The sequence below is a fragment of the Macaca thibetana genome, chromosome 7 (assembly GCF_024542745.1).
Source record: "Macaca thibetana thibetana isolate TM-01 chromosome 7, ASM2454274v1, whole genome shotgun sequence".
Lineage (NCBI taxonomy): Eukaryota > Metazoa > Chordata > Mammalia > Primates > Cercopithecidae > Macaca > Macaca thibetana.
Window position 1 is genome coordinate 19,534,694 of NC_065584.1, and position 18,291 is coordinate 19,552,984.

Below are 18,291 nucleotides of genomic sequence, written 5' to 3' on the forward strand. Positions count from 1 at the left end.
ACTTGGGCAAAGTATTTGAACAGAACATTTCTCTAAAGAAGATAAACAAATGGCCAATAAGCACATATAAAAGATGTACAACATTAGCCATTAGGGAAATGCAAATCAAAATCACAATGCAATATTATGACATACCCACTAGGATGCCTAAAATACAAAAGACAGACATTAACAAGTGTTGACAAGGATGTCAGGAAATTGGAACCCTCATACATTGTTGACAGAATTGTAAAATAATGCAGCCATTTCAAAAAACAGTTTGGTTGTTCCTCAAATTGTTAAACATAGAGCTGCTATTTGACCCAGCAATTTCACTCTAGGTTTATATCCATGATAAATGAAAACCTGTGCCTACAGAGAAACTTGTACACAAAAGTTAAAAGCAATATTATTTATAATAGTTAAAAAATGGAAAAACCTAAGTATCTATTAAATGATGAATGGACAAACAAAATGTAATATATTTGTGTGGTATATTATTCAGCTATACAAGGGATGAAATACTGAGAAATGCTACAACATAGATGAATTTTGAAAACATTATGCTAAGTGCAAGCAGCCAAATACAAAAGGCCACATATTGGATGATTTGATTTATATAAAATATCCAGAATAGGCATATCCATGGAAACAGAGAGTAATTTAGTGGTTTTCCGGGGCTGGGAGCAGGGAGAAGGAAGAAAGACTGCTAATTGGTTTGGATTTTCTTTATGGGGTTAAAAAAAAAAAAAAAAAAAAAGAAAAAAGCAATCCTGAAATCAGATAGTGGTGATAATGGTTGCATTTTGTGGATATACTGAAAACCACTGAATTGTACACTTTAAAATAATGAATTTTATAGTAAGTGAAGTATGTATCAATGAAGCTATTAAAACACCTATTTATTAGCTCAAATTTCTACAGGTCAGAATTCTGGCATGGAGTGGCTGCATTCTTTGTTTAAGCTGAAATCAAGGTGTTGTTTGGCTGTGTTCTCACCTGAAGCTCCGAGTCCATTTCCAAGCTCATTTTTGTCCTTAGCAGAATTGAGTGTCTTGCAGTTGTAGAACTGAGGTCTGGGCTTGCCGTCTGTCAGGAGGGGACTGCTCCCTGCTTCTAGAGGCCACCAATTTCCCTCATTATGTGGCCCCTTCCATTTTCAGGCCAGCAATAATGCGTTGAATACTTCTTATGCTTCAAATCACTGACTTCTGCTACCAGCTGGAGAAAAACTCTCTGCTTGTAGAGGGCTCATGTGATTTACTTAGTCTTTGTCTTAAGGTCAATTTATTTGGTACTTGGGATTTTAATTGTGTCTGTATGGTTCTGTCAAGGTGATAACTATATTAGTGTTTGAATAAATAACCAGGTAATCTGGTAATTTATCATATTGGTAATCTGACAGGGAGATGGGAATTCATCTTTATAATTCTACCTACCACAAACCATGTCTGTGCTTCTTTTCTCTGGGGAAGGGTTGTCTGTGACTGTCACTTAGTTTGAGGTTCCACGTTGCTGAGATTCTGTCCAGTATTTTGACCTCTCCAACTGGTCTTCAGAACCATCTCTTAGGAGCAGTGCACAGGAAGATCTGGTGTTTTTAGCTCCAACTTTGGTCTCAAAAGGTCATCCATCCCCTTACATCCCTTACCTGAGTTGACATGCTTCCTTAAGAAGGTCCCATGGAAGGCTACTAATGGTGGAACTTAAGGCCAAATGGCCTGCAGTGATTGCAGTTATCCTGGGTTTCCCACTGGTGAAGGGAGAGTCAGGGAGGAGGAATGCCCAGCCATGTTGCTGCTGCCTTGATTTTGTGTCTTGCAAGAGCCATCCTAGGTGGCTCTGAACTCTCCTCTCTCTATTTTCCTCATTGGAATCACTGCCATTCAGGCTGGTGAAAACCCTGGCTGAATCTTTGTTACTGAATGTTCACTGTGGCATGGTGATTGTTTGGAGGTCTCTCAAAGGTGGAAACATGGGATGGGTAATAATTTATGATACACATCATCTGAAAATAGAAAAAAGAGGTTACATTTTTCAGTACGGAACTTAATGAGAATGAACCAAATGCCTATGTGCTCTGTTTTTTCCCTTTAAAAAATTATTCACTAAGAGGGCACATACTGGCAATATGCAGTCATTATCAATGTAATGAAGAACTCGAGTGAAGGCTATTTCGGATGCTCTAATGTGCCTGTTTTATGAAAGTATAAAAGGCCTATTTACTTTTCAATTGTTTTATTGCAGTAAAAAAACCCATCTCTTCCAATTTATGACTAATCGTGGATTTTATTATTCATGGTCTAATTCTGCCGAGGAAGGTTACAGAAGCAGGTACACAGTAATTCTGCTCAATTTGGAGCCTGAGAAAGATGACTGATGGCAACTCAGCTGCCCTCTGGCTCTCACTCCTGGAGCTTAACCTTTACATATGGATACTAAACAGGCCTGGTGCAATCCTGGTGAGCCTCCCAGTGAATATTTTCTTACTCAGAATAATCAAATTTTAAGAATATGCTACAGGAAAAAGCTGTCACATTGCATTAGGTTAGCACTGTGACTTCATAGAAATGGTCAGGTAACTCAATTGCCCCAGCCCAATAATACACAGGCATAATTTAGTTCACTTAGAGTTAAGAGAACAAACAATTTAAAAAATATCCTATTTGAGGTTGTTGAAGGCAAGCAAGGAACTGTGGGGCAATGGATGATGCAGAGGGGGTATAGGAGCTGAGCTAAGAATAAAATAGGCATCAAAATACTCTGTATTCTTATGGAAATGCTTATAATTAAATTATATAATGTTCTGTAGTTTACAAAGCACTCTTACTTATAGTCTGTTTTGACTCAATGGGAGATTCTGTGAAGAGATACTAGTGTCTTAATTTATAAATGATGATACTGAGTATACGGAGTATCGGAGGCACCACCTCATTCAAGGTCACTTGCCTGGTTTATGGGACTAGAAGCTGAACTTAAGTTGTTGTTATGGGTTGGCTTGTGGCCCCCCGCCACCATAAAGATATGTTCAAGTCCAGCCCCCAATACTATAGAATGTGATCTTATTTGGAAATAGGGTTATTGCAGATATAATTAGTTAAGAGGAAGCCATATTGGAGTAGGGTAGACCTTTAATCCATACAAATGGTGCCCTTATAGGAAAAGGAGAGAAACAGAGATAAGATGGCTCTGTGAAGACCCAGAGGCACAAGGAGAACAGCATATGAAGAAGAAGACAGAACCTGGAGTGATGCTTCCACAAGCAGGGAACACCAAGAATTGCCAACCATCACCAGAAGCTAGGAAAGGCATGGAACAGACGCTCCCTGGGGGCCCTCAGAAAGAACCAACGCTATTGACATCTTGATTTTGGATGGCTAGCCTCAAGAACTGTGAGAAATAAATTTCTCTTCTTTTAAGCCACCCAATTTGTGGAACTTTGTTATGGCAGCCCTGGAAAATTAATAATGGCTCCTAAGAGTAATACAATTTTCCATTTATAGTGCCCTGACTATGGGCCAGGTACTCTGTAGGCATTATCATGAAATCTTTTAAGAGCGCTTCAAGGTCTATTATCATCAATGGCATTTTTATGACTTAACTTAGGTCAAATAACTGCTAAGTAGTGGAGCTGAGATTCCAACCCCAGCCCTGAGTTTAAACCTGTGCTGTGTCCACTTTGTCCATAAGCCAGAGTGCTGTTAAAAAATGTTTGTGACAGTGTGACGGAGGGCAACCTCCAACCCTCCTGAGTTGCTTCCTTATTTTAGGTCTCCTAGGCAACTACTAACTCAGTTTCAACTCTGCTATGTAACTTACATGCACTAGTTACTAACAACTACAAAATAGTGCCTGAAATACAGAAAAAAATCAGTATTTTAAAAATATATAGTAGTAAGAACCTGTTACAGTGCTTCAAAATTTACAAAGTATTTTCACATAAACTCTTATTAGGTCTTTTAAAAACAATTGGAGGCTACTTTAAGCAATTCTTATCTTTTTTCTTTCCAATTTTTGTTTCTAAGATTTATCATATCCCCAACCAGACAGTAAGCTTCTAGAGGTAATTGAATACATCAATTTTCCTCTTTTTCTTCTTCCGTGATACTGCATGTACACTTATGGTCTTGCAATGATGATCCGTGCCATTCTGACAATGGTTATCAAGAATAAACTGGATAATCTACATATAAAAAGCAAGAATATAATTTTTTATTCTTATCTTCTAAATCACAGAAATCATTGCTAATGTTTCCCAAACCTCGCTGTAAACCACTTTAAGTCTTTCCCTCCTTTAATACACTGTGAGGTGGACACTAATAGCATCATCCTCGTTGCTCTAGGAGACTCAGAGCTAGAGAGGGATCCACCCACCTGTTCAGCCCTCCATAGTTCTTGGGGTCAAGGAAGATGAGAAAGTCCTTCCCAGAATATTCACATAAACTAGGACAGCCTTTCTAGGATCCAAGATGTGCCATAGCCTTGCTGTCACTTGTCATAGTGTTTGGCCTTCTTGGGTGATCACTAAATTCCTTGCTGGTTTTAACAAGTTGTGTTTCATTTTTATTTTTTCCAATGTTAGTTTTCAAGATGTTCCTCTCTTACGTAGATTCCCTAGGCAGTTTATTCAAAGTTGAGATAGGCAAACCTAAACTGACATACTTCAATTTTTAGTAATATGGGAAATGTCCATGATAAAACAGCTAAGTAAAAAATGGCAGATAAAAATATGTGCAGTATGCTCCCAGCTCTCCATGTATCTTTCTGCTACTTGTAGATGTGTGACTTTGGGCAAGTTACTTATCCGATGAGCCTCAGTTTCCTTAAATGTGCATAGTAATATGTGTCTTGCAGGGTTAATGTGAGGATCAACAGTGATGCATTTGACACTTCTTTACTAATGTTGGAGAGTTATGTGTTGTCTTAGTTTGCTAGGCTGCCATGACAAAGTGGCACAGACTGGGTGGTTTAAACATTAGAAACATATTTTCTCAATGTTCTGGAGGTTAGAAGTCTGAGATCAAGGTGTCAGTTGTTTCTTCTGAGACCTCACTCCCACCCTTCTTTCTTTCTAAGTTCAGCTTTTATGTAGGAATCTTTAGGAAGTGTTTTTTCCTTTAATCACAATCACAAGAAATTAATCTTTCCCTTCAGGGTCCTAGGACTCTTCGCTGCACCTATGTCAGAGCCATGTTAAATCTTACTTACGTTTGCATCCACCTAGGCCTAGGACAGGATTTGACACATAGTAGGTGTTTAAGAAATAACCCATTGAATTGCATTGAATGCCAGTTAATTAAACAAATGCTTTCCTGTTGTGTGACTTAGCTGGGGAATAGTTTCATTTGATCAGCGGCAGGCCACCCTGCAGGAAGCAGAGACCAGGAGGAGTTAACATGATCCCAGACCATTTGTTAAAACACTGAGAGTGAAGAAGTTTGTTTATTTGATTTCCTTCATATATATTTTATGTTTACGAAATCTATGGTAGAATATGTTTGAAGCAGCCTAACATTTGTGAATGTTAACATGAATGTTAAATGACTTTCCTGATATATAGACATACTTTGAATTTTTAGTCAATATGAGAAAAACTATTCCGCTCAGGAAGTTCGGAATATCACGTAGGGTGATTATTTAAACTGCTTATGTAGGAGGATAAATAGAGCAAAAAGAAAAGTCGGCTGTGAAAATGTGCAGAGATGATTTAAACAGGACTGTGTTTTGAAATGTATGGAATGTACATATACATATTTTTTGTCCTGAATGTACTTGTACATAGGTTTATTTGGAATGACTCTCCTAAGGATATTTGGGATTACAGTGCAACTACATGAGTGGCTGTGTGAAATTCTTCTCATTGTAGGGACCTTCTCTTTCTCGTATGACCGCAGCTCCGAACAGGTGGACTTTTATAAAATCTTAAAGCTGAAAGGTGTGCCTCACACACTTCCCTTGTCCAGGCTGGCTGCTTGTGCAAACCTGAGACAACACTAAGTGAGATGTTAGATGGTCTGTAAACAGCTCGAGCAGTGAAGGGCCTGACACATCTGTGCATAATCTGTAGAGTTCTGTATTTTCACTACCTTTACAGCTGAGGTGCCCATCTTTATTGTTTTTGTAATAAAACCTATGCTGTTGCTAATGAACGCTTTTTTTTGTAAAAAAAAAATCCTTTGTTCCTTATGCATAGTAAGAGGTCAGTAAAACTTTTTTGAATTGATGAACAAATGAACTGAAAACAGGTTTTTCCCAGCAAACTTCCAACTCCTCTGAAATGTTTGGAAGTAATCTTACTTCTCCCACATCCTCTTTTTTTCATTGATGACTTCACCATACATTTACCCAGTCTTGGAGCAAAAGCATATGGGGCGGTGGGGGGCGGGGTGCAATTAACACCTTCTTCTCTCTGGTTTCCTACATCCTGTCAATAAGTCCAACAACTTTTCTCAGATCTATTATCCCCATTAATTCATTCACCCTGTTTCTGCCTCAGACCATCGCCTTTCACCTAGGCAGCCTCAGGGACTTGTTCCAATATAGGTTTTACTGCCATGACAGAGATTAAACAAAACAGTATTTTAAAACACAAGATAGAAGTGAATTTCTCTGTCACATAATGATCCAGGATTGTTTGGGGTCTCTTCCTTTACAGGGGTTCAGATTCCTCCTGTGAAACCCAGAGGTTTCACATGTAATTTAAATTCACATCCCATTTGTCGGGATTAGTAACATGGCTCATCTCAGAGCAAGGGGATAGCTGGGAAATGTAATTATGTTAGTCTGTTTTCATGCTGCTAATAAAGACATACCTGAGACTGGGAAATTTACAAAGGAAAGAGGTTTAATGGACTCACAGTTCCACATGGCTGGGGAGGCCTCATAATCATGGTAGAAGGCAAGGAGGACCAAGTCACGTCTTACAGGATGGCAAAAGGCAGAGAGAGAGCTTGTGCAGGAAAACTCTCCCTTATAAAACCATCAGGTTTCATGAGACTTATTCACTCTCATGAGAACAGCATGAGAAAGACCTGCCCCCATGGTTCAATTACCTCCTACCAGGTCCCTCCCACACGTGGGAATTCAAGATGAGATTTGTGTGGGGACACAGCCAAACCATTTCGTTAATCTTCATTCCGAATAGCCTTGCATCCAGGTAAATTTCTATCCCTATGGAAGAAGACAGAATGGATATTGGCGGGCAGCCTGAAGTCTCAACCTTATCTCCTAACTGGCTTCCCTGCTCCTGGCCTCAACTAATTTGCCCTTTTCCTCAACTCATAACAAAAGCAAGCTGGTCATACCTTTTGTCCGCTCAGAAATATTCAACAAGCTCCTCTCTATTGACAGATAAACTTTTAGCTCCCAGGGTGGACTGAATGGTCTGTATGTTCTGGTTCCTGCCCAAGTTACCTCCTATTTCGGTCCCTTTGGTACCTTACTTTCTAACTGCACTCTGGTGTTTTTTAGTGAATAAAATGGGGTTTATTGCTTCAGCACCTTAGTACATGCTACTGTTTCTTTAGGGATGGTATTCCACCAGATGAATTTCTAGTTGACTTAAAAAGCTAAGCTCAGAAGTCATTTCCATCAGGAAATCTTTGTTAACCTTCCATCTCCCACCACTAACCAAGATAATTAAATTGGTCACTTATTGCCACCTCATAGGTGCTCTTGCCTATTTTTGCCTTTAATATATTATGTAGTCATTTATCTGTTCACGTACTTATCATCTTTTTCACATCATGAACATGATCGGATTCAACTCAGATATCCTCAGAGCTCAGTACGGTGCTTGCTACTGAGCAGTGGACGGTGAAAGAGAGTAAAGTAGAGTTTTGCATAGTATCATATGCTAGACAGAATATTGGACCTGCAGTTACTGGGCTCTCCTGCCATCCTGTAATTTGTTAGCCTGAGTGACCAAGGACATATCACATTCCCTCTCTGGGCTTCAGCTTTCTCATCCTTAATAGGAGGGTTGGCTCAATCATCCCTAAGTTTCTACCAAATCTAAAAGTTAGTAATTTTCTTATTTTTCTAATATAGCAAGTTGAAATGTAACCCTCCTCCACACCAATATGTTACATTCACACAGCTGTGATTTTGCTAAAAATGGACACTTTCTAAATGTTAAAACAGTACATGTTAGAGAATAGTCAATTTAGATCCAAAAATCCTCACTCCGCTAAAGGATAAACACGAAAGCTCTGGATCCCACTCAGTATTAAACCATTCCAGAATGGAGGATGTGAAATGGCATTGTTTAACAGACTGCATCCAGATATATTTGCCTACCAAATGCATTTTGGATCTGAAAGTGTTGTAATGTAAATGCAGCTAACAAATGCACCATGGATTCTCTCTATGACATGGGTCCGTAATGTGGGGAATTCTATACAACTCCTTTGTGTTGCCTTTTCTTTATTGAATTGCATTGGGAATCTTGAAAGGTCTCAGTAACACCATTCTTTCCATCTGAGCTCTGAAACAATTGAAAAGAAGACAAAGTTGTTTAGCAGATGGAGATAAGCATATCATCTTTATTGGTGTTAAAGATAATATGGAAAAGTATGGCTTACATTTGTAGCCAAGGCAGCTTCCTAGTACTGAGTCCTAGAATTAGACAGACATCCCCCAGCCCGCCTAGATTAGGGTAAACTTGTTCCCTAGCAAATGCATGAATTAAGCATGCTCAGTTTCTCCTTACAAACTCACCATGGCAGGGACTGCCACCTCTTCCCTCAAATCTTTTCTCTCCTTCTTCTTCAGGAATACAACTTCCACTTTGTAGAGGGGCATGGCAACTCCCCAGAATAAGACTACATTTCCCAGTCTCTTTTGCAGTTAGGTGTGGCCATATGGCTTAGTTTAAGAGTACAGAAGTAAGGGAAGTGTTGTGCTCAATTTTTAGGCAGAGTAAAGACATACGCTTTTCTCCCTAGTTTTTCTTCTTCTTTCTGACAAGAATGTGGATCTGGGGTGCCCATTCTGGATCATGAAATGGAAACTGGAATTTGTGGATAACAAGCAAACTAAAGAACCTGCGGCCCTGGAGACATCATACTATCCCTAGATGGCTTACCTCAAAGTTTATTTATGGGAGAGAGATTATCTTTTTATTTTTTTTAATTATTATTATTTTTGAGACGGAGTTTCACTCTTGTCACCCAGGCTGGAGTGTAGTGGCATGATCTCGGCTCACTGCAACCTTCACCTCCTGTGTTCAAGTGATTCTTCTGCCTCAGCCTCCCAAATACCTGGGATTACAGGTGCTTGCCACCATGCCCGGCTACTTTTTGTATTTTTAATAGAGACGGGGTTTCACAATGTTGGTCTCGAACTCCTGATCTCAGGTGATCCATCCGCCTTGGCCTCCCAAAGTGCTGGGATTATAATTATGAGCCACTGTACCTGGCCAGAGAAGACCTTTATCTTGTTTAAGTCACTATTATTTGGAGTTTCCTGTCCCTTAAGACTGGCATTCCTTAGCTTTCCTTTCGCTATCAACTTATTTACCTTGAGACTTGCTTTTTAGTCAGTTAGTATTATAGTGCTAAGATTCACCCATATTGATATATGTTTTTATAATCCATTCATTTAAACTCTACTTAATATTCCATTAAGTGAATTTTTATATGATGAATTAATTCACCCTCATGTTGATGGACAGTTGAATTGTTTCTAGATTTTTTGCTACTGTGAAAATGCTGATGCAAACAGTTTTGCACATGTCTCTTGTTGGTGTATAAGAATACATTTTGAGGATATACATAGGAGTGAAATTTCTGGGTCACAGGGTATAGGAATTTCAACTTTAGTAGAGAATGTCAAATTTTTCTAAATTCACATTTCTATCAGCAACATATAGATCCTGTGGCTCTATTTTATCTCTTGGCATAGATTGATTTTTACATTTTTGCCTGAAAAAACCATGGGAATTTGTACCCCATTCTGGCCTTAATTTGCATTTCCCAGCTCTCTGATAATGTTCAACACCTCTTTGAATGTTTGCAAGCCATGTGTTTCATCTGCAGAACATCTGCCCATGGATTTCCCTATTTCTTATTGAATTGTTTGTCTTATTTTAATATTTATGTGTAGGCATTACTTAGACATCCAGCTTTACTTTTCTTGCCAGAAATATAAAGGAATTGGGGAAGATGCTTGTTAAGTTCCTTCATCTGTAAATTGGGATAATCATTCTTGCCATGCTTACTTTTCAAAGCTGATGCAAAGATCAAATGAAAAAATGTATGTGAAAGCACTCTGTACACTAAAAAGGAAGGAATGCTTTGTTTTAGGGTAAATAAGCCTGATAAGTTGTAAATATGGAAACATCCAAGTTTGAATTGAGAGGCAATTTAGTGTGGTGATTAAACACATGGATGGTTGTGCCAGGTTGTCTGGGTCCAAACCTTCCCCATCAGATACTAATGATGTGAACTTAGGTGATTTATTTAACCTCCATGTCTCAATTTCCTTATGTAACAAATGAGAGATAGTCATAGTCTCTACCTCAAAGAGATTTTTAATAGGATAGAATGAATTAATATATAGATAAGACTGAGAACAGTATCTAGCAAATAATAAGCACTATATTAATACCTGTCGAGAGCATTACTTGACTTGGATTTCCACAGTTCCTCCTGAATGTTCTGCTAATCAAATTCAGAACCGTTACTTCCACATACTCCCATACATGTACATTCTTTTCATATTGACCCATTTCTAACAGGTCAAAATAGTTTATTTTTTTCTTTCATGAATAACTCTTGAATATAGAATTAGTGGCTGGTGGAAAAATATTAACTCAGGCCACTGAAGTATATATGTAATAATAGAAAACAAATAATACATTATATAATAATAATATACCATAGAATGCATAATTCTGCCTCTAAGCTCTTGTTCTGGTTTAATAGCCTGTGATCCTGTAAGGGGTATTGAATTACTTATTCCAGACTGCATGAAGCGTGACAACAAGGCATGGTAGACCTTAAATTGCACTGCTTTGTTGAGCCTGAAATCACACTTGAGGCCATAGTTATTGTCCAAGTAAAATGGACTGCCAATTATTTGAGTAAAGAGAAGTGGTATTGTCTTATATTAGTTACCTTTTTTTCTCATTAATGAAGTTCATTTGGGCTCATTTGTCTGCCTTTTCTTTGTTCTGCTGTGGCTTTCTTAAGACTACTGAATCCATAGATGGCTTTTATCCACTCCAGACAGACAGAAGGAGTCCGATTCTTCTAGTGAATGCATTTTTAGCAAGAATTAAAGCCTATGTATCTGCCTTTCGAAGCAGCTGGCATGCTGCAGCATTCAGAACCACCTGCATTCAGCCTTCAGGGACCTGGACTGCTTTGCTGATGGTTTAGCTATCAACGGAAGGCATAAACACTGCAGGTTGTGTATAAGCTTGAGAGGGTAGCTAATTATGCTAAACAAGAAATATTAATAATGCAAGATGTGCAAACAAAAACGCTCTTATCAATTTCAAGACATTATTCTTCCTTTCCTCTTCCTGCTCTCTCCCTCCCCACTCTCTTCCACTCATCTGAAGAACATAATAGTAGCAGAAGGTGGGGCTCCTCCAGCAGATACTGGATCCTAAAAAAGCAAGAGATGACAATGACAGTAAAATTACCCATCCTGAGAAAGAGAAACATCATTTTTATCTGTCTTGGAGCTGGGTTTTTATGAAAGGTTTGGAAACCAAGGCAGTGCAGAAACTGGAAGAAATTAAACAAAACTGGTAAAGACTCTCACAGAGTCCAGTCAAGTGTTAGGATAGGGTCTTGTCAGAGACATCCTGGGTCACTTCCCTCCAGACCTGAATAAGGGGAGGCTTCGCGTATGGAGAGGTAAGGGTTGGGTCCATTGGAAGGACAAACTCTTTTTTCCTGCCCTTGGAGTAAGAACGTCTGAATAAACATTTTTCAGGAGGCCCTGTCAGCTGATCTAAACTTAGTTCTCTTAAGCTAAGGCCCCCAAAAGAGTCTTATGAGGTCATGGACAGGTATTCTGGTTATCTTTTGCTGTGTAACCAAATATCCCAAAACTTGTTGGCTAAAATAATGACGTATGATTCTCTGTTGATGGTTGATGGACTTGGTTTGGCAGTTCTTGTTGGGCTCTCTCACAAGATAGCTGCAGGGGCTGGCGTCATCAGGAAGCCCAAGTGAACTAGATATCAGTGTGGCCTCGGTACTCACAGGTCCGGTCCCTGGTGCCCTTCCATGTGACAAATATGGCACAGCATCACCTCTGCCATGTTCTATTGTTCTAAACAGCGAAAGGCCAACCCAAATTCACCCAGAGAATGGAGTCACCTGTGGGTGCTAAGAGGAACCCAGTAGGAATAGGATGGGGGCTGCCTTTGGAGAGAAACTACTGCACAGGTACCCACCCCTTGGGAAGGTTCCCAGGAAACATACCCACAAAGAAGCACTGGAGACCTTTAGTGCTGGGTCTAGCAGGAATTCCTCGCTGGTGAACTGCTTTTCATCCTTTAGCTTTCAGCTAAAACATTACTTTCCCTACAATGACTGTCCAAGGCTCTGTCATTAAATTAGGTTTTCCAGCATTTTTACTTTATAGTATTTATCACAGTTTGTAATGACATATTTCTATGATTATTGATTTAACATATGTCTCCAGCACTGGACTAAATTCTCTGAGGGTGCTTTGCATGCTCCCCACTGATTCCCTGCACTTAACTTAGTGCTGGCTCTCAGTAAGACAACAGGCAAGAGTTATAGTGGAATGAAGACATAGGTGAGTGGTTAACATCAACATATCTGATCTTGCCAACCAGCTTCTATGGTTCACACAGAGATTTCTATAAAGAGGAGTCTCCCTTTCATTCATTGATTATGTTTTAAAATCAAAATTTACCGAAAGAGAGAATTTCAGAGGCTTATGGATTCCAGATTAAGAACACCTAGTTTAGATGTTACAGCATAAAACATACTGCACTTATATTTTTAGTTATATTATTTTGGATTTATTTAGAATGGCTATGGAATGTCCTTCATTGATGAGAAGATGAAAAACCTTTTACATCCTAGATGTTTATAATAACGTAAAAGCTAGAGTTTGTGTCAGAAGAGCTAGGATCTACAAGAGGTTGAAAAGTTCATAAAATATTCCAAGCGTCAGGGTCAGAGTTTAGGGTATTTTACTTTAGGACCTTTTTGCATTTCAGATCATGCTTGCATTTCATGACAAACTAAACATACCCTTGAATCTGCTCTGAACATATTTCACTTGAGTATTTATCTGAATGTGAATAAAATATAGAGAGGTTGCAAAATCATCCAGCAAGGATGAAGTTTTATTGCTTCAGGTCAGTTGACCGTCACTCTGAGAATGAAACAGTGAGCACCTAATGCACTGAAGTAAGGAGTATGGATTTTGCTCTAAATGAAGCTATTGGAAGGTTTTCAGTCAGAGAGAGACAGGATCATACATTTTAAAGTAATATCCCAGGTGCTGAGTGGAGTTTAGACTATAGTTTATGAGTGAAGGAAGAAGACTAGCCAAGAAGCTACTGCAGTTGTCCAGGTGGGACTTAGAGGTAGCAGTCAAGACCAGGGGTGAATGACTAGAGTAATGAAGGAATTTAAAATCATGTCACATTTCTATTTAAAAAGCCTGGAGATCCTTAGATGTTTCAACTGGGAATATGAGCGATGCCTTCAAATATATGATGGCTGCCATGTAAAGGATTAAAATTATTTCGAATTTCAAAAGGCAGAACCATGAGCAGAAACCACAGGGCATGAAATCCAGGCTCAGAATAATTTTATCTCTGAGCCATGCAGAGATGGAAGGGGCTTCCTGGGGAGGCTGTGAGTTCCCATCCCTGACTATGTTCCAGTAGGGGCTAGAGGACCTCTCAGAGAAAATGTGGTGGGTCTAGGGAGGGATCGTGGGACCAAAGGATGCTTAGATGTCCTTTGGAGATTTGGGGAAATACGGCAGTAATGAGAGTTGTGGATATTCTCATTTTGGTGTTACACCAGTAAGATAGAGAAAATTAACAATCGTGTCACTCTTCTTGAAGATTTTCAGAGAAGGACTCCTGAGTATTTGGCACATAGCATATCCAAGGTTATGTGTTGCTACTGTTGACCTAGTTAGTAGAGATGTATAAGCTTTTCTTTTCACTTCTTGGCTACATTTCTCAAAATCTTTTTCTTTAATCTTCTTTGGAGAGATGCAGTAGGGGAAGAGTCTAAGATCTGGATTAGAGAAACCTAGCTTGAAATTCTCTGTCCACATTGCTAATTGCGTGAGTGTCAGCAAATTATATAGTGGTTCTGGGCCTCATTTACTCACCTATTAAATGGGGATAACACTACCTATTTCTACAGTTGTTGTAAGAACTCATCTGTACAAAGTTCCCAGCATCCTGGAAGATTTTAATACATAGTAATTATATGTAGAGAAAAAAAAAACCCAAAACAAAAACTATTTTCTTATGCAAGCCAATGAAACCTAGTCATTATGTGTATAAATTGGAAGGTACAAATCACAGTAAGTGAAGAGTTAACTGGCAAAAGGAAATGCTCACTGAGTTGATGAAGTTCTAACTTCAGGGTATTGTTTATTAGTTTCCTCTAATTTGATGCATTTTTAAAGATAACCATTTATACAAATTCTTAAACACTCTCAGAAATTAACCACAGTTCAGAGGCAATAATGTATGATTCTTGGAGCTTTCTCCAGGCTAGTGCTGGGAAGCGGGAGGGAGTAATTGAGCCTCTGGGATGAGTGCACTTCTTCCTGTGGATGCTGGGTGGGGTTGAAATTGGTCTTCAAATAAACATGATTCATGGTTTAGTGGAGAAACTGCAAAGTTCCCCATGAAAATGGAATAGCAAGCCAGTTCATTATACTGTAGTTACTGATATTGCAATCTGCTTCCAATGGAGGCAATTAAAATACATTTAGGAAAGAGTGTGATTGGGACTTCTGTTTGTATTCACCTAACCATTAGATGCCTGGACTATGTTTTTCAAGTGAGACTCCTCCACCACCTTTGGGTTCTATTCATTTCTATATCTCTAGCACCTGTCACAGATGCCTGGCACATTGATGGTTTTTGTTAATAATTTGCTGATTGATTAGAAATTCCCTTATTATGCAGCCTCTGGTGTGCTTTTGCCCACCCAGCACAGGGATGCTCAGAAACTGCTTATAAAATTACCTTTTTGTGTATATGCATTACACATGCCCCCCTCACCCCAGAGGCTTTGGTTCTAACCTAGTACCAGTCTTGAACACACGTCCTCCATGGCTTTTATATTTACAGTAAATGACCCATTCACACCAATGCAATTGTGTGCATAACCTGCTTATGCATGAGACTTGCCCTATTTTCTCAGAGTTTCCTGTAAAGCCCCAAAGCTGAAAGAGCAGACAAGTTCCCCCATATTTTTACAAGAGTGTCAGGGAGCTAGCAGAGGTGCCTTCTATGGCTTTCTGGGTAATCTATTGATACTCTGACTATCACTACCGCCCACCACATCCTAACTATCCTATATAAAGTGAAGACATGACATTTGAAGGAAATTCACCCAACAGTTCATTGATGTGGGGAAATTTAGGCTTAGAGGGGAGTGCTGCGACATGGTCATCTCAAGACCCACATAACAGAGTTCCAAGAAAACTGTCATAGAGTTTAGAAATGGGTGCTTCAAGAAGGGGAGCTGGTGTCTCCTTCCCTGCCTGGATGCTGCTGAGCTCAGAAGCATGGCAGCCATTCTAGCTCTGCCACAGGGAGTGGAGGCAGAGAATTCCCAAAGGACTTTACTCCTTGACACTGGAGCTTAGAGTGATCCCTGAATATAGAGAATGGGGCATAATTACAACCTGGACGATTGTGGAGGTATGAGTGTGGATGGTGCAGCCTGCAATGGCTGGGTTGAGAAGAAGGATAAGAGGGCCAGCATCTGGCAAGCATTTTCCTTGCCATGGAGCTGGCCAGGCTTAAGCCATCTAGAAGGCATCTTCCAAAGAGGGAAGCACATGTGGGAGGGGACTCATCTGTGGAAAGTACCAAAGTGGGGGGCAGAAGCTAAGAGATGGTCCAAAGAGCAACTGGAGAGCATGCCACCCCCTCCAGGGCCTGAGCAATATGGCAGTTCCCACTGTGACTCTGAGAACTCACACATCTCATAAGAAGCCAGCATTTGAAAGTGGGCAACACAGAAGGGCCATCTAGTGTCAGCCAAGGGAGAAAGATAACAGTGACTGTCTAAAGGAGAAAAGAGACTTTTACCTCTTCCTCTAATCCCTCTTCATGCACTGACCCCGAAAAAGGCAGAAGAGAGGGAAGAAAGTGGAAGAACAGGTCATGCTCAATCTCTACTGCAAGTTCCCAAACCAAGTTCAAGCCTGACTGGAGAAGGAGTGGGCAGTGGAGGCAGATAGTGAGGAGAAAAGAAAGGGAAGGGGCCTGAAATTAGATGTGAGGTTCAAGTTTTATTATAGATCAGACAGAATATTAGAGTATGTAAAAATCTCCTTTAGCAAGGAGATCATTTGTAAAAAAAAAAAAAAAAAAAAAAACAGATTAGATAATCACTGCATCTACCTGGGGTATCACTAAAAGGTAGAGAAAGACGATCCATCAGAATATGCAAAAAGCAGTGGAAAGAGAAAAATAAAACTATTACTGTTTGCATTCTTACTAAGTTCTGACTATTCATTAAAATGCTTCCATATATAATGTAGATATCACTGAAGAATTCATAGGTGATATGGAAGTGGGACTTACATCGCTCAGGGCCCACTTACATCACATCTCAGCAGCCTCGTTAGATGTGCTTTTCCTTTCTAAATCTGGTGGGTTACTCTCCCTCGTGGTGCTCATTCTCTCCTCTTTGGATGCAAACTTGCGTAACCCTCCTCAGAAGGCACTTTAGTGAGACCCCATATGAAGGGCATGGCATTGAGGTCACTTTGCATGGGAAGGCAGCTTACATTCATATACACTCACCCTAGACTTTCTTCTTCCAAGAATAATGTCAGTAGCTAGGTTTAGAGATTGAGCATGGTCTCATAGAAGACACTTTCATTTAGGCTAATTAAAGCAGGTATTGTGCTCAGAAAAGAAATCAAAGACAACTTCTTAAAGTAATCCTGGGTTCTCACTGAATAATGCAGTGGGCGCTCTTGGGTGTTAGATGTGAAAGGCTCACAAGATGTTTAGTATGTGCTGTTTAATACCCTATTTCCAATATTCAGGCAAATTTCCTATTTGGGGACATTGTCTCCACCTAACTGAAAATTGCTGAGCTCTTATGTTATTACCCAGATGGTTTTATAAATTGGTTTTGAGTTATCATTTGCTTTTAGTAGATGATTTCATTTGGAAAAGAAAATTTAAAACCTAATATTAACAAATGAAAATGACAGTGATTGGTCTTTTTTTGTGTGGGAATCACAAGAGGATAGGAAATGATGGAATTTAAAGCATCCTTTGAGATGGCTCTTCCATGGTAAGATTGTGGTAGAAGCTAAGGAGTGACAGCACTTAATATTTCTACATTGTAATGGCCTTTTGACAGTCTATACTTCAGCAGTCTGACACGTGTGCAAATTTTGAAGGCAGGGACATTTAATCTACCTGCAATCCTGTTGATTATGTCTCCAAAATATATTTTCAATCAATTCTCTTTTTTTTTTTTTTTTGAGATGAAGTTTTGCTCTTGTTGCCCAGGCTGGAGTGCAGTGGCACGATCTCGGCAACCTCCGCCTCCCAGCTTCAAGCAATTCTCCTGCCTCAGCCTCCCAAGTAGCTGGGATTACAGGTGTGTGCCACTACGCCTGGCTAATTTTTGTATTTTTGGTAGAGACAGGTTTTCACCATGTTGGTCAGGCTGGTCTTGAACTACTGACATCAACTGATCCACCTGCCTCAGCCTCCCAAAGTGCTGGGTTTACAGGCATGAGCCATTTTGTCTGGCCCAATTCTCTTCTCTTTACCTCCATTGCCACTACTTTAGTCTGGACCCCTAATTGTCTCTTTGCTTCAATCCATTCCCCTAATAGTAGCTGATGAGATATTAGAAAACTAATGGAGGACTTATAACTTAAAACAGTGAATCAAAATAAACTCACAAAATCTCTATTCTCCAATACTTAATAAATAGGAGACAGAGGAGAGTAGAAACTAGCAAAAAATATATCAACAATTTGATTGAATAAACTTAGACAAAATCTCCTCATTCTGTTTGCATCTCTCCATATTTGGGAGTATTGGTGTAAAGGCCCAGGCTTTTGCTGCCTCACCAGAAT

The 18,291-nt window shown here is 39.5% G+C and overlaps 1 long non-coding RNA gene across 1 annotated transcript in view; it reads right to left on the bottom strand.

Annotated features, from left to right (window-relative positions):
- Nucleotides 1-860: 860 nt before the first annotated feature.
- The window catches only part of LOC126958205 (uncharacterized), a 69,546-nt gene continuing 52,115 nt past the window's right edge, over nucleotides 861-18,291 (bottom strand). Inside the window, exon 3 of the long non-coding RNA XR_007727145.1 lies at nucleotides 861-1,987. This is a non-coding gene — a long non-coding RNA (uncharacterized LOC126958205). The remainder of the gene's footprint in view (nucleotides 1,988-18,291) is intronic.